General features: G+C 42.0%; 1 protein-coding gene across 1 annotated transcript in view; it reads left to right on the top strand.

Annotated features, from left to right (window-relative positions):
- The window catches only part of KIF6 (kinesin family member 6), a 399235-nt gene that overhangs the window by 218044 nt on the left and 163983 nt on the right, over positions 1-17208 (top strand). The window lies entirely within an intron of this gene.

The following is a 17208-nucleotide window of genomic DNA, read 5'->3' as shown; positions in this document are numbered from 1 at the left end:
CATAGAAAATGTATAGCATTATTTAATTTGAATATGTTTGTATATTTCTCCTTAAATTCATTCATTCAATATTCAACAGATGTTAAGTGCGTACTCTGTACTGGAACTGTTCTAGGTGCCGGCAATTGAACTCTGAATAAAACAAAGATCTTTGCCCTCATGAAAGTTACATTGTAGTAAATGCTATCATTCTGAAACACCTTTTTTCACTCAATAATATGTCTTGGAGGTTTATCCACTTTCATACATAGATCCACTTCAGTATTTTACATGATGCATAAATGTGGTTATGTCACAGGTGATTTAGACATTCCCATACTGATGGAATTTAGTGTCATGAAATTTTGACCTAGCAATCTGGTGTGCTGGATATTTCTTTACAGTTGGCTGACAGTGGAGAGGGCCCCCTTGCAGCTTTTGCTTCCATTGCTGTGGTGGGAGAGATGAAGTGTCTGCATCTCCTACATCACTTTGTGATGATTTTGTCAGGTGTGTTCTGGTCTGTCAGACCAGAGTACAATACAAGAGAAGTACTTGAGAGAGTTGGTAAGGAAAATTTTCTTTTCTTACTTAGGATAATGCATCAAAGGTTTAATGGTAAGAATCAAACTCAGAATGGTGACCAGGAGAGTAGAAATGGAAGAGAATCATGGGCAGGGAACTTATGAAGGGATGGCAAGTGGGAGAGAGCTGGGAGGAATACAGCCCGGACCACAACAGCAAGTGACACAATTGCACCAAAGGAGAGGAGAGGGGGCCAGTTTTATCTGCGTCCAGATCAAACATTGGAAGAAGGTCTATTTTGGTGTTAATCTCCTATTTTTCATCTTCCAGTATGGTTCCTATTCATGACATCACCTAGTTTTCTTTTTAAATCCTCCTGAACTATGAAAGCCTGCATTCCTGTTTCTAGACATTTGGGTTTGATAAAGATGTGGGAAAGCCCTTTTGTCTGAACAAACAGAATGAGGCTTACAAGAAGAGCCTCAAATATAGAATGAAATCCCATCCTCGTAATTGAAATATTTCCTTTACCTCATTCCGATCCACGTGAATTTAATGTGCATTACATGTAGAAGTTTTTTTCATAGAGTTTAATCAGGTTTTGATGTTCAAGTTAGTATTATGTTATTTTCCATTTGTCCATCCATCCATTTAACCTGAAAATGATTAAACCAAGTAGTAGAGGACATCATCTCCAGAAAAAAAAATCTTGAGTTTGAATGATTACTTTTGGAAACTTCATCCAAGTAGTTTCATTAAATGAGGTAATTTAATGTGTTTCATTACATCTTTTTTTTTTCTATGTGAATATTTCTATGTGAATATATATGGCCTCTCTGTGTGTTGATTAGCAAGGAAAATATTGGGGGACTTCATTGAAATTTGAATAATTTCATTTCTTTGTATTTCAGGGTTAGTCTAAGGGATGCAAAAATTAAATCTTATATATTTTGTGTTTATGTATATATGTAATTAATAGATATTTAGAGAACACACTTGCCTTCTTTTTCAACTGTGTGCCCTATGTGAAAGAGGTTTTTCTGTCTCTTTCAATCTCTTGCGTCGTTCTCTCTGCTTAAGTGCTAATGCCTAAATGAAGATGCCAGTGTACAGGTGGAACCAGGAGGGTGAAGGACAGGGATTTGCTCCTCATTTGAGCATTTTAACTTCCCAAAGGAAAGAGAAAAACAACAACAACAAAACTTTTTTAAATATTTATTTATTTATTTGGCTGCTCCGGGTCTTTCGTTGCGGCACCCGGGATCTTCGTTGCCGTGTGTGGGATCTTTTAGTTGCGGCATGCAGGCTCTTAGTTGTGGCATGCGGGATCTAGTTCCCTGACCAGGAATCCAACCCAGGCACCCTGCATTGGGAGAGCGGAGTCTTAACCACTGGACCACCAGGGAAGTCCCAACAAAATTTTTTAAAAAGAAAAAAAACCTACCAACATTTTACAGGTTTCACCACTAGATCTAGACAGCACTTTCATAAATGTCACTGTTAGGGGAAAATCCAGGTTTTGTGAGGCCTGAAGCTTATGCAATTTGAGGGGGTCCTCTTTAAGGAAAAGAATAAAAAACTATTAATTCAGAAGTAGATATGAAATTGAATATTTATGAAATAATGAGAAAAGAACTTAATCACAGCACATTACAAATTTTAAAAAGCTAACAAATAACAAAATCCAGAAAAATACAGTATTTCAATTAGCTAACTGCTTGACACACCTCTGTGATACTTTTTCTCTACGTTTTCACTGCATAATCTTTGATCACTACTTCATATGGCCATTTGGTAATATTATTTTCCAAAGAGAGAATAGAAAGATTACTCAATTTTTTTTCTAAGCATGGTCAGCTGAAAGTTGTTTATCTTATTGGTAGCTTAGAAAAGATTCTTTCAGCTTTTCAACTGGTCACTGTTAATGTCGTGTAAATTATTAGAACTGTTGTCAAATTTGTGAAAACTCCATCATGTTTCTTTTTATGTAAGCTATCAGAATTGGAGGAATTTTTCCACCTCCACAGACTCGTCTCTGTGTTCATACATTCAAACCTTGTTTCTATTCCAATACCAAAATCTAGCCCTGGGTGCCACAGGGCATGTTCATATCATGGCATAACCTCAGACCTGTATCTTACTGCCACAATGCCGGGTGAGATGGCAGTGAGTGGAAAATACATCGCAGGAGGCTATTCTCACACTAGGACCACTAGCAATAACTTAAGCATAAACAGCAGCAACTAAAAGCCATGCAACTATGTTATGCTAAAACCAGATTAAATGTTCTCCTTAGTCAGATCCTAAAGCACCAGTGGTCACTCCAGCTCTCCACACTTCCAGACTAGATGGGAAGTGGAATGGAGGGGAATTCCAAGTGGAAGATCCAGGGGTTTTGACCGATTGTGATTAAAATATCTTACTTTTGTAAATTTTACAATACCTCATGACCACGTCCCTGTACTACTAAGACCCACTCAGGCACTCATGCAAGAGGGGCTCTAAAAATGGAGCCTTGTTAGTTTCATGGTAATGATGCCTCAACGTACTGTGGATGATGGTGAGTAGAGATCGAGAGCGAAGAAGTCAACAGCCTGCCAGCGTCTGCTACTTGCGTGACGTGAGCAGGTGCAGGCACATGGGAGTCTGCAGGGAGGAAGAGGAGGAAGACTGATGCATATGCCACTGACACTGGGGGAAACAAACCTCGCATCAGGTTGACTGACCCCAAAAAGGCAGCCAGATCACTTGCTGTAGGATTTCAAACGTCATGTTAAACTCCGATGGGAACACCAGCCGGAAGCCAGCCATTACATCATGGAAGAAAGAACATGAGTTCTGGAGTCATGAAGATCTGAACTAGAATCTTCATCCATATGCCTTCAGTAGCTGTGTGACTTTGGGCAAGTTGCTTAACCTCTCTGAGCCTCATTTCTTTTATCTATATAAAATGGAGGATGATACCTACTTCTTTGGGCTGTTGAACTAATTGGGAAACAAAACCAAAAACATATAGATGTACCTGGCTCACAGGACCGAATTTTAGTGGACGTCCTTCCAGGAGGCAAAGCTACAGGAATGTTTCAGGACAGAAACATTCCTGTAGCTCTTCATAATCAGTCGATTTGTGTTAAGAACCTAGCCTGTTGTTAGAGGTACAAGAAATAGAAGCTAGTTGCTGGCTGCAAGGATCGGCAGGGTCCCAGCCAATGTGAATGAAGCCCAGGATGGGCCTGCAGTTCAGCAGGGAACCGAAGTAGTTGGCAGAAAAGCTGGGGCAAAACGCTTTCTCACAACCTGTGCCTGCATGGAGGGGAGGAAGGGAAAGACGGTGACAAGCAGACACAATGGCGCCTAGGCTCTCTGCCAGGTGCACTAGAACACTGGCAAGTGGTGGCGAGACTCGCCCTAGAGCTCAGTGGCTGAGGCTGCTCGTGTGCAACCTGCCACGTCCGAGACTGGGCACAGGCTGCAGGTGGGAGGCCGCAGACACCCCGGGCCCTGCAGGGCTGGGAAAGAGTGAGGCAGCACCTTCCAGAAAACCTGGAAATGCTCCCTTCTTTATGGTCCACCAGCATCACAAGCAAATGAACAAAGGATGGCAATTGGAACATACACAAAATCCTACATTAGACAACAACACAGAATCATAGAACAAAAGAAAAGAATAGAGTTTAAAAATAATGTTGTTTCTAACCATCACCACCCCTTTAGTCTCTCTGTAGAGAAGAGAGGTTCTTCCTCTTATTTCTGATTCTTTATGCTGGCTTCTTCGTTATTGGTCGTAGCCTCTGGAACCCATCCCTCTAGTTCAGGGGTTATCAAACTTTAATGGATATAGGAATCCCTTGTTAGGATCCTCGTGGGTGGACCCTGGGAACCTGCATTGCTAGCACAGAGCCCACACTTTGCAAAACTCTGCTTGCAATTATACTAGAACTCTCCCAACCCCAATCCTCACCTTTCTTCCAGGGTTTTGTTTCTGATCATCTGCAAGTCCAGGCTGCTAGGCACGAAGGTATTAGACAAATGGTGTGTCACACCTGGAGAAGGGGACTAAAATATTTTTATCAAAAACATGAGGCTTTTCATGGCACTTGGCTGCACAGAAAGAAAGAAAATATGTTATAAAGAAATGGAATAGTCAAGTGGTAGCATGTGGCCTCATGGGGAAAAATATATATTAGTAGTATAAATATATTTTTATTATTAAAAATATATCTCACTGGCCCCTGGTTGCCCACCAAAGGCTCCCGGAAAAATAACCAGATGAGGGTCAGGACCCTCAGGATCTGCTTATAACAAATCCACAAATCCTTGGCTCCCAGATCTTTGGTCTGCATCTCCTTCTACCCCAACTCCCTAAACGATTTCAGCCCTTCTCAAAGCTCAGCTACCTCCCCTATGCAGACATCTCCACACCTCTGTCTCTAGCTCTGGCTCTGCCTGTCTCTTCAACCCCTGACTCCCATCTCTACCGAGATGACCCTTTGACAACAATGAGAGCATTTGGCAAGCACTTTTATGTGCCAGGCTCTGTGCTGACTCTTCGCTTGCACTATCATTTAATCCTCAAAGAACCCCCTGAGGCAAAAGTAACGTTGTTGTCCCCATTTCATAGATGACAGAACTGAGGAGGTGAAAGTTTCAGTAAGTTGCCTCAAACCATAAAGCTAGTAAGTACCAGAGCCCAAGTTCCTGGGGTGCCTCAGTTAGCACCCTTAGGGAAATGTGCTCCCAATTTCACTTCCTTTTAATTCCCTAGCTCCTCCTCCTGTATTTTCCTTTTTTTTTTTTTTTTTTTTGTTTTAAATGATAGAGTACTTTCCCATCTATTTTTTTTTAATTTATTTATTTATTTATTTATTTATTTATTTTTGGCTGTGTTGGGTCTTCGTTTCTGTGCGAGGGCTCTCTCTAGTTGCGGCAAGCGGGGGCCACTCTTCATCGCGGTGCACGGGCCTCTCACTATCGCGGCCTCTCTTGCTGCGGAGCACAGGCTCCAGACGCGCAGGCTCAGTAATTGTGGCTCACGGGCCTAGTTGCTCCGCGGCATGTGGGATCTTCCCAGACCAGGGCTTGAACCCGTGTCCCCTGCAGTGGCAGGCAGATTCTCAACCACTGCGCCACCAGGGAAGCCCCCTCCTGTATTTTCCTACCTCAGTTGATGATCTCAGCAGCTGTCCTGGTAGGAAAACTTCCTGTGATTTCAGATGCCTTCACCCCCTAGTTCCCCACAACCAAACTGGTTATTCATTCTGGCCAGTTCTCCCCCTGAACTCAGGAAGCTGCCCTTTCTTTTCCATTTAATTGTCTCTCATCTGTATTATTAAAGCTGGTTTCTTTTTCTCCATTCTTACTCTCCAAGCACTTCCATGCCGCCGCCAGGGGAGTCGCCCGCAAGACCGCCTGGATCTCCCTCACCTGCTCAGCTACCTTCATGGTCTTCCCACCCCGACACGTTAGAGTCCATACTTGGAGCGCAGCCCAGCCCTGAGCCCACTTTCTAGCCTCATCTTCCCTGTGCATCCCCCTCTGCCTTTCCCTAACTGAAGCCACCCCAGATGGCATGCCCCATCCCAAACACGCACCCACACATCACCCCATCTCTCCCTAGGTTTTTAAAGTGAGGTCTATGGCCCAGCTGCATTAGAATCACCTGAGAAGCTTTTGAAAATGTAGACCGTGCAGGGCCCAGGAATTGGGAAGAAGGGAATTGGTCTGTGTCTGGAACAGCATTTCTCAAAATGCCAAATCCTGAGCTCCTGTGGGCAGTTGGTGAATATGGGCCCCGCTACAGGCAAACTACATTTTTCCAAGTTCCTTATATGATTCTGATGTACCCTAAAGTTTGAGAATCGCAGAATTCTCCTCTCTGTAAGACATCCTGGATTCCTAGTTAATAGGATAGAATTTTCCTTTAAAGATGAGCAGCCAAGAATAAGTTTCCAAAACAACTAAGCTGACTCTGTAGTCCCCGATCATTTATAATCTGTTTGTTAGATGTTCACTTACAGAAATGTGGAGAGGAACAGCACAGGGGGATGGGCTGTGTGGTAAAGAGCACAGGGAGAGAGAATGTGCAGGAACATTAGGAAAAGTTAGGAACGTGAGTTTGGGGCAGGAGGAGGTGGGGGTGACCAGAGAGTAAAGGTTGTCAAAAGTGACTTCAGTATGGCTTTATCTGGAGGTCTAGCCCCATAGGACCACATGGCAGCTGTCACTGTGGTTGAAATTTCTCACTGTTTAATATATAGAACAGGTTTGGTTCTGAGCCTGCCTTAGACTGGTGGTCAGGAGCCCTGAACACTGTGCTTTGTGCTAGAATTGACTGCTTAAACAGATCAAATAATCCCTTTCTCTCCACACAGACCCATCTGCCTAGGATATTGGGAGGTTGCAAATAAGGTCTGGTGAGCCCAAGTAAGGGGTCTGTCAGAAGCCTGCAATTCTTAAGGTCTTCCTCAGACTTGGCTAATGACAATGGACTTGAACAGCATTGACTTCTCCACTTGACAACTATACCAATTTTCATGCTGACTGATCTGTTTTTCTTGGATCCAGAAAGTCATCTTTGAGTTAGGAGTGGCGGGTAGCAGCATAACTCCAATTCAGTGCATTAGCCACACAATGCCGGTGTTTACATTGGACCAGATCCTGATGCTGACATTTTGGCAGGCTGGCTCCTGTCACTGAGGAACTTAGCGAGATTGCAAAAGGGAGTCGATGTAGAATGAGCAGTTTTCCATTTTTAGTATAAACCAGCTGCTGCCCTGTGGAGGAGCAGAACACGGCCACGTAGCCTCTGCAGTCAAGCCTGCCTCTATTAAGCAGGCAAGGGACTGAAAACTCCAGTTTGCAATCTTTATTTTGTGACCCTAGCAGTTATTTTAGCATGGTCATGGTTTTGTAAATCTGGTACAAAAGTTACACTTTTTAAATAATTTGATTAAGCACTATAAATCAAAATAGAATTCCTCAATTTGCTAATTTTCAGAAAGATCTCGAAAAAGTAGAGCTCCTAAAGCATAAAGCAGTATTAACCAAGGCTTCGGCTCATTTTAGTCGTGTAATAATTTAACTAAATTTATACGCATCATTCTGGGCTCAGTGTGAAAATGTTAATAATTTACCATTGTTAAGTGGCTTCTGTTGACTCTAGACGTTGGACGTAATGGGGCATTTCTCCATAAACAAGATTTCCATATAAAAATAGATTAACTTACCCTATAACCATCTCAGGCTTGATAAAGGGGGCTCACTTTTTTTCTAAACTTCATTCCCTCAAATGACTGTGAGCAGGAAGAAGAATGGTGTAGGGCCTGGATTCTGCCATTTACAAGGAAAGGGGAAGTTTCCAAACTCTCAGAGGGTTACTGTGAGTCTTAAATATGTTTTTATATACATATATATATATATATATATATATATATATTCACATGCATAAAATCGTGGCTGAGCAGACTAAGTACTCAAGAAATGTTAGCACTGTATCAGGATCACTGTTATTGCAGGAGGCACTTAAGCCATTTGAGCACAGCGTCTATGCAGAAGGCTCTGCCTCGCCTTTGACTCCCATCCAGCCTGCGGTCATGTGGCAAATGAAGTGTGATGTGACAGCGCAATCTGAGGGACTTTCGGTAGATCTCCTTCAATAGGTGGTGGATATCGAAGCCACAGTGTAATGGGTTGCGGGTTGTGTGGGATTTGAAGAAGTAGAGCAGGCAGCTTAGGGGTTTAAAATTAAGGGAAAGAAGAAAAACGGACTGACATCTTGAGGGGAAGATAGAATTGAAGAAATACTTTGCAACGGAGAGACTTTTGCTCGTCTGGCTCAAGTTTTTCCAGCCCACTGCAGCCTGAGGTGAAACGGCTCTCACATTTGGCTCTCACTCCTACCCCTTCTCCTGGCGTCCCCAGTTCCCTGAGGGTACACCCCCTCCATTAACTGCAAGAGTCCACAGAGAGAATTTCACAATTGCACATGACCCAGGTCTCTCCCCCCCTTATTATGGCGGCTGTTCTCCTCCTTTCTTGCTCGGCCTCTTCAGTGCCATCTGCTGCCCAAAGTGAGGATGCCTCACCTTCCTTCTCTGTTGTCAGTGTTCACAAGACCAGTGCCAATGTCTGTGCCAGTGGTGTCTCCATTGCTTTTGTTTTTTCATTTTATTTTTATTTTTTCCCAAGCTTTATTGAGGTATAATTGACAAATAAAAATTGTATATATGTAAGGTATACAACGTGATGTTTGACATATGTATACCTTGTGAAATGATTACCACAACCTAACTAATTAACACATCCATCACCTTACATAGTTACTTTGTGTGTGTGTGCACATGTGTGTGTGGTGGGAACATTTAAGATCTACTATCTTAGCAAATTTCAAGAATACAATACAGTACTATTACCTGTAGTCGCCATGCTGTACATTAGGTCTCCAGAACCTGTTCATTCTGCATAAAAGAAATTTTGGCCCCTTTGACAAACATCTCCCTCACTCCCTAGCCCCTGGCAACCACTATTCTACTCTCTGCTTCTGTGAGTTTGACTTTTTTAGATTCCTTGTATGAGTGATCATGATGTATTTGTCTTTCTGTACCTGCATTATTTCATTTAGCATAATGTCCACCAGGGTCATCAATGTTGTGGCAAATGACAAGATTTCCCTCTTTTTAAAGGCTGAATAATATTCCATTGTTATATATACCACATTTACTTTATCCATTCATCCATTGATGGACACTTGGATTGTAGCTATATCTTAGCTATTGTGAATAATGTTGTAATGAACGTGAGGGTGTAGCTATCTCTTCAAACAACTGACTTCATTTCCTTTGAATATATCCCCAAGAGTGGGATTGCTGGATTACATAAGGTTCTATTTTTAATTTTTTGAAGAACCTCCATATTCTTTTTCATAATGATTGTACATCCATTGCTTCTTGAGGCTGTCATTTCTTGCCTCTGGTGTGGCCTCTTGCTACTGTGAAAGGGCAGATTCTAGACACGACTACCACCACTGTTGAAATCTTGGGACTCTGGAAATTTTATTGGCACCCATGTTGTTTAACAATAGTGTTAATTAAATACACAGAACATAACTAGCTTACAAAAGTTGCAGATTCATACCACAGTCTTAATTTTGCAAACATTTATTGTATGCAAAACACCAGAAACTGTGCCAAATGCTGGAGATAAAAAGATGAATTACAAACAAAATACACTGGAAGACTATACAAACAAAAGCCACTTAACTGTGGGTTAAAACAAACAAAATTAAATGGGATAGAAATAAATGTAAAGTTCTGCTCTTAGTATTAAAAAATCAACATCATAAAAAGTATCCAGATTGAAAAGGAAGAATAAAAACTGTCTCTCTTCTTAGATAACATGATCTTGTATATAGATAATTCTAAGTAATCTACTGGGGAAAAAAAAAACTATTAGGACAAATCAAAGAGTTCAACAAGGTTACAAGGTACAATATTAATATGTAAAAGTCTATTGTATTTCTGTACATTTTGCAATGAACAGTTTGAAAATAAAATTAAGAAAACAATTCCATTTACAACAGTATCAAAAAGAATAAAATATTTAGGAATAAATTTAATAAATGAAAGTCTAAGTTATCCTTTGAAGACTACAAAACATTGTTGATAGAAATTAAAGATTTAAATAAATGGAAAGGAAGCCCATGTTCATGCATCAGAAAACTTAATATTGTTAAGATGGTAATGCTCCCCAAATTGATCTACAGAGGCAATGCAATCTCTATCAGAATCCCAGCTTGCTTCTTTGTGGAAATGATAAGCTCATCCTAAAATTCATATGGAAATGCAAGGGACCCAGAATAACAAAAATGTTCTTGAAAAAGAAAAACAAAGTTAAAGGACTCACCACTTCCCAATTTCAAAACTTCCTACAAAACAACAGTAATCAAGACAGTATGGTATTGGAATGAGGACAGAAATATAGACCAATGGAATAGAATTGAGAGACCAGAAATAAACCCGTATATCTATGGTCAACTTATTCTCAACAAGGATGCCAAGATCATTCAATGGGGAAAGAATGATCTTTCCAACAAATGACACTGGGACAACTGGATACCCACATTCAAAAAAATGAAGATGAACCCCTATCTCACACCATATGCAAAAATTGCTCAAAATGGATCAAAGAGCTAAAATTATAAAATGCTTAGAAGAAATCATAGGGATAAATTTCCCTGACCTTGGTTTTGGCAATGGTTTTCTGGATACACACTAGAAACGTAAGCAGCAAAAGAGAAAATAGATAAATAGGACTTCACCAGAATTCAAAACCTTTGTGCTTTAAGAGATACCATCAAGAAAATGAAAAGAGAACCTATGAGATGAGAGAGAATATTTGCAATTGATATATCTGATAAGGGTCTGGTATCCAGAATATATAAAGAGTACCAATAAATCAACAATAAGAAGTCAAATAACCCAATTAAAACATGGGCAATAGATTTGAATAGACATTTCTCCAAAGAAGATATACAAATGACCAATAGGCAGGTAAAAAGATGCGCAACAACATCAGTCATTGGGGGAAAAGTAAATCAAAACCACAGTAAGATTACCACTTCACCAACTGTAGTAGCTAGATCAAAAAGTTAAGTGTTGGAGAGGACGCAGAAGAATTGGAACTCTCATACATTGCTGGTGGAAATGTAAAATGGGACAGTCACTTGGAAAACAGTCTGGCAATTCCTCAAAAAGTTAAACATAGAGTTACCCTATGACCCATCAATTCCATTCCCAGGTACATACCCAAAGAAATTGAAAACATGTTCACACAGAAACATCTACAGGAATATTCACAGTAGTATTCTTCACAACAGCTAAATGGTGGAAACAACCCAAATGTCCAGCAATTGATGAATGTGTAAATAAGATGTGGTATATTGATGCAATTCAGCCTCAAAAAGGAAGTACTGATGATACATGCTACAACATGGATGAACCTTGAAAACATGCTCAGTGAAAGATGCCTGTCACAAAAAACCACATATGGGGGGACCTTCAAGATGGCGGAGGAGTACAACGTGGAGATCACCTTCCTCTCCACAAATACATCAAAAATACATCTACATGTGGAACAACGCCTACAGAGCACCTACTGAATGCTGGCAGAAGACCTCAGACTTCCCAAAAAGCAAGAAAATCCCCATATACCTGGGTAGGGCAAAAGAAAAAAGAAAAAACAGAGACAAAAGAATAGGGACAGGACCAGCACATCTGGGAGGGAGCTGTGAAGGAGGAAACGTTTCTACACACTAGGAAGCCCCTTCACTGGCAGAGACAGGGGGTGGGCTTGGGGGGCGTGGGGGGGAAGCTTCAGAGCCACAGAGGAGAGCGCAGCAACAGGGGTGCAGAGGGCAAAGCGGAGAGATTCCTGCACAGAGGACTGTTGTCGACCAGCACTAACCAGCCTGAGACACTTGTCTGCTCACCCACCGGGGCAAGTGGGGGCTGGGAGCTGAGGCTCAGGCTTTGGAGTTCAGACCCCAGGGAGAGGACTAGGGTTGGTTGTGTGAACACAGCCTGAAGGGGGCTAGCGCACCACAGCTAGCCAGGAGGGGGTCCGGGAAAATATCTGGAACTGCCTAAGAGGCAAGAGACCATTGTTTCGGGGTGCATGAGGAGAGGGGATTCATTCCCTGTGTGCCCACAGAAGGCAGAGCACCACCTAAGTGAGCTCCAGAGACAGGCACGAGCCACGACTATCAGCTTGGACCACAGAGATGGGCATGAAATGCTAAGGCTGCTGCTGCTGCCACCAAGAATCCTGTGTGCAAGCACAGGTCACTACCCACACTCCGCCCCGGGACCCTGTGCAGCACACCACTGCCAGGGTCCTGACATCCAGGTACAACTTCCCTGGAGAACACACAGTGCACCTCAGGCTGTTGCAATGTCACACTGGCCTCTGCCACCACAGGCTCGCCCCGCATTCCAATTATGACTACAGTACCCCTCCCTCTCCCCGGCCTGAGAGAGCAAGAGAGCCCTAAGCAGCCGCTGCTTTACCCCCCTCCTGTCTGGGTGGGGAACAGATGCCTGAGGGCGACCTACATGCAGAGGCAGAACCAAAACCAAAGCTGAACCCTGGAGCTGTGCAAGCAAAGTAGAGAAAGGGAAATTTCTCCATGCAGCCTCAGGAGCAGTGGATTAAATCCCCACAATCAACTTGATGTACCCTGCATCTCTGAAACAGCTGAATAGACAATGAATCATCCCCAAATTGAGGTGGTGGACTTTGGGAGCAACTGTAGACTTGGGGTTTGCTGTCTGCGACTGATTTGTTTCTGATTTTTATGTTTATCTTAGTTTAGTTTTTAGTGCTTATTATCATTGGTGGACTTGTCTATTGGTATGGTTACTCTCTTTTTACTTTATTATTTTTCTCTTCTTTTGTTTAATATTTTCTTCCTTTTCTTCTGAGCCATGTGGCTGACAGGGTCTTGGTGATCTGGCTGGGTGTCAGGCATGAGCCTCCAAGGTGGGCAAGCTGAGTCCAGGACACTGGACTACCAGAGACCTCCCAGCCCCACGTAATATCAATCGGCAAGAGCTCTCCCAGAGATCTCCATCTCAACAATAATACCCAGCTAGACCCAACGGCCAACAAGCTCCAGTGCTGGACACCCCATGCCAAACAACTAGCAAGACAGGAACACAACACCACCCATTAGCAGAGAGGCTGCCTAAAATTATACTACGTGCACAGAAACCCCAAAACACACCGCCAGATGTGGCCCTGCCCACCAGAAAGACAAGATCCAGTCCCACCCACCAGAACACAGGCACCAGTCCCCTCCACCAGGAAGCCTACACAAGCCACTGAACCAACCTCACCCACTGGGGGCAGACACCAAAAACAACAGGAACTGTGAACCTGCAGCCTGTGAAAAAGACACCCCAAACACAGTAAGTTAAACAAAATGAGAAGACAGAGAAATATGCAGCAGATGAAGGAGCAAGGTAAAAACCCACCAGACCAAACAAATGAAGAGGAAATAGGCAGTCTACCTGAAAAAGAATTCAGAGTAATGATAGTAAAGATGATCCAAAATCTTGGAAATAGAATGGAGAAAATACAAGAAATTTTTAACAAGGGACTAAAACTAAAGAGCAAACAATGATGAACAACACAATAAATGAAATTAAAAATTCTCTAGAAGGAATCAATAGCAGAATAACTGAGGCAGAAGAAAGGATAAGTGACCTGGAAGATAAAATAGTGGAAATAACTGCCACAGAGCAGAATAAAGAAAAAAGAATGAAAAGAATTGAGGACCGTCTCAGAGACCTCTGGGACAACATTAAACTCACCAACATTCGAATTATAGGGGTCCCAGAAGAAGAAGAGAAAAAGAAAGGGACTGAGAAAATATTTGAAGAGATTATAGTTGAAAACTTCCCTAACGTGGGAAAGGAAACAGTCAATCAAGTCCAGGAAGTACAGAGAATCACATACAGGATGAATCCAAGGAGAAGCATTCCAAGACGCATATGAATCAAACTATCAAAAATTACATACAAGGAAAAAATATTAAAAGCAGCAAGGGAAAAACAACAAATAACATACAAGGGAATCCCCATAAGGTTAACAGCTGATCTTTCAGCAGAAACTCTGCAAGCCAAAAGGGAGTGGCAGGACGTATTTAAAGTGATGAAAGGGAAAAACCTACAACCAAGATTACTCTACCCAGCAAGGATCTCATTCAGATTCGATGGAGAAATTAAAACCTTTACAGACAAGCAAAAGTTAAGAGAATTCAGCACCACCAAACCAGCTTTACAACAAATGCTAAAGAAACTTCTCTAGGCAGGAAACACAAGAGAAGGAAAAAACGTACAAAACACAAACACAAAACAATTAACAAAATGGTAATGGGAACATATATGTAGATAATTACCTTTAATGTAAATGGATTAAATGCTCCAACCAAAAGACATAGACTGGCTGAATGGATACAAAAACAAGACCCATATGTATGCTGTCTACAAGAGACCCACTTCAGACCTAGGGACACATACAGACTGAAAGTGAGGGAATAGATAAAGATATTTCATGCAAATGGAAATCAAAAGAAAGCTGGAGTAGCAATTCTCTTATCATACACAATAGACTTTAAAACAAAGACTATTACAAGAGACAAAGAAGGACACTACATAATGATCAAGGGATCAATCCAAGAAGAAGATATAACAATTATAAATATTTATGCACCCAACATAGGAGCGCCTCAATAAATAAGGCAAATGCTAACAGCCATGAAAGGGGAAATTAACAGTAACACAGTCGGCCCTGAACCAAGATGGCGGAGTAGAAGGACGTGTTCTCACTCCCTCTTGCGAGAACACCAAAATCACAACTAACTGCTGACCAATCATCAACAGGGAGACACTGGAACTAACCAAAAAAGATACCCCACGTCCAAAGACAAAGGAGAAGCCACAATTAGACGGTAGGAGGGGTGCAATCACAAAACAGTCAAATCCCATAACTGCTGGGTGGGTGATGCACAAACTGGAGAACAATTATACCACAGAAGTCCACCCACTGGAGTGAAGGTTCTGAGCCCCATGTCAGGCTTCTGAACCTGGGGGTCTGGCAACGGGAGGAGGAATTCCTAGAGAATCAGACTTTGAAGGCTAGTGGGATTTGATTGCAGGATTCTGACAGGACTGGAGGAAAGAGACACTCCACTCTTGGAGGGCACACACAAAGTAGTGTGCGCATTGGGACCCAGGGAAGGAGCTCTGACCCCAGGGGAGACTGAACCAGACCTACCTGCTAGTGTTGGAGGGTCTCCTGCAGAGGCAGGGGGTAGCTGTGTCTCACCGTGAGGACAAGGACACTGGCAGCAGAAGTTATGGGAAGTACTCCTTGGTGTGAGCCCTCCCAGAGTCCGCCATTAGCCCCAGAAAAGAGCCTGGGTAGGATCCAATGTTGAGTTGCCTCAGGTCAAACAACCAGCAGGGAGGGAACCCAGCCCCACCCATCAGCAGACAAGCAGATTAAAGTTTAACTGAGCTCTGCCCACCAGAGCAACACCCAGCTCTACCCACCACCAGTCCCTCCCATCAGGAAATGTGCACAAGCCTCTGAGATAGCCTCATCCATCAGGGGGCAGACAGCAGAAGCAAGAAGAACTACAATCCTGCAGCCTATGGAACAAAAACCACATTCACAGAAAGATAGACAAGAGGAAAAGGCAGAGGGCTATGTACCAGATGAAGAAACAAAATAAAACCCCAGAAAAACAAGTAAATGAAGTGGAGATAGGCAACCTTCCTGAAAAAGAATTCAGAATATGATAGTGAAGATGATCCAGGACCTCGGAAAAAGGATGGAGGCAAAGATCGAGAAGATGCAAGAAATGTTTAACAAAGACCTAGAAGAATTAAAGAACAAACAAACAGAGATGAACAATACAATAACTGAAATGAAAACTACACTACAAGAAATCAATAGCGGTATAACTGAGGCAGAAGAATGTATAAGTGACCTGTAAGACAGAATGGTGGAATTCACTGCTGCAGAAAAAAATGAAAAAAGAATGAAAAGAAATGAAGACAGCCTAAGAGACCTCTGAGACAACATTACATGCAACAACTGTCACATTATAGGGGTCCCAGAAGGAGAAAAGAGAGAGAAAGGACCCTAGGAAATATTTGAAGAGATTATACTCGAAAACTTCCCTAACATGGGAAAGGAATTAGCCACCCAAGTCCAGGAAGTACAGAGAGTCCCATACCGGATGAACCCAAGGAGAAACACACTGAGACACATAGTAATCAAATTGGCAAAAATTAAAGACAAAGAAAAATTATTGAAAGCAACAAGGGAAAAACGGCAAATAACATACAAGGGAACTCCCATAAGGCTAACAGCTGATATCTCAGCAGAAACTCTACAAGGCAGAAGGGAGTGGCATGTTATACTTAAAGTGATGAAAGGAAAGAACCAACAACCAAGATTACTCTACCCAGCAAGGATCTCATTCAGATTTGATGAAGAAATCAAAAGCTTTACAGACAAGCAAAAGCTAAGAGAATTCAGCACCACCAAACCAGCTCTACAACACATGCTAAAGGAACTTCTCTAAGTCGGAAACATAAGAGAAGAAAAGGACCTACAAAAACAAACCCAAAACAATTAAGAAAATGGTAACAGGAACATACATATTGATAATTACCTTAAACGTGAATGGATTAAATGCTCCAACCAAAAGACACAGGCTTGCTGAATGGATACAAAAACAAGACCCATATATATGCTATCTACAAGAGACCCACTTCAGACCTAGGGACACATACAGACTGAAAGTGAGGGGATGGAAAAAGGTATTCCATGCCAATGGAAGTCAAAAGAAAGCTGGAGTAGCAGTACTCATATCAGATAAAATAGACTTTAAAATGAAGAATGTTACAAGAGACAAGGAAGGACACTACATAATGGTCAAGGGATCAATCCAAGAAGAAGATATAACAATTATAAATATATATGCACCCAACATAGGAGCACCTCAATACATAAGGCAACTGCTAACAGCTATAAAAGAGGAAATCAACAGTAACACAATAATAGTGGGGGACTTTAACACCTCACTTACACCAATGGACAGATCATCCAAAATGAAAATAAATAAGGAAACAGAAG

This window comes from Eschrichtius robustus, chromosome 12 (assembly GCF_028021215.1).
Source record: "Eschrichtius robustus isolate mEscRob2 chromosome 12, mEscRob2.pri, whole genome shotgun sequence".
Classification (NCBI taxonomy): Eukaryota; Metazoa; Chordata; class Mammalia; order Artiodactyla; family Eschrichtiidae; genus Eschrichtius; species Eschrichtius robustus.
The sequence above is the reverse complement of the archived record's forward strand: the minus strand, read 5'-3'. Positions and strand labels throughout refer to the sequence as shown.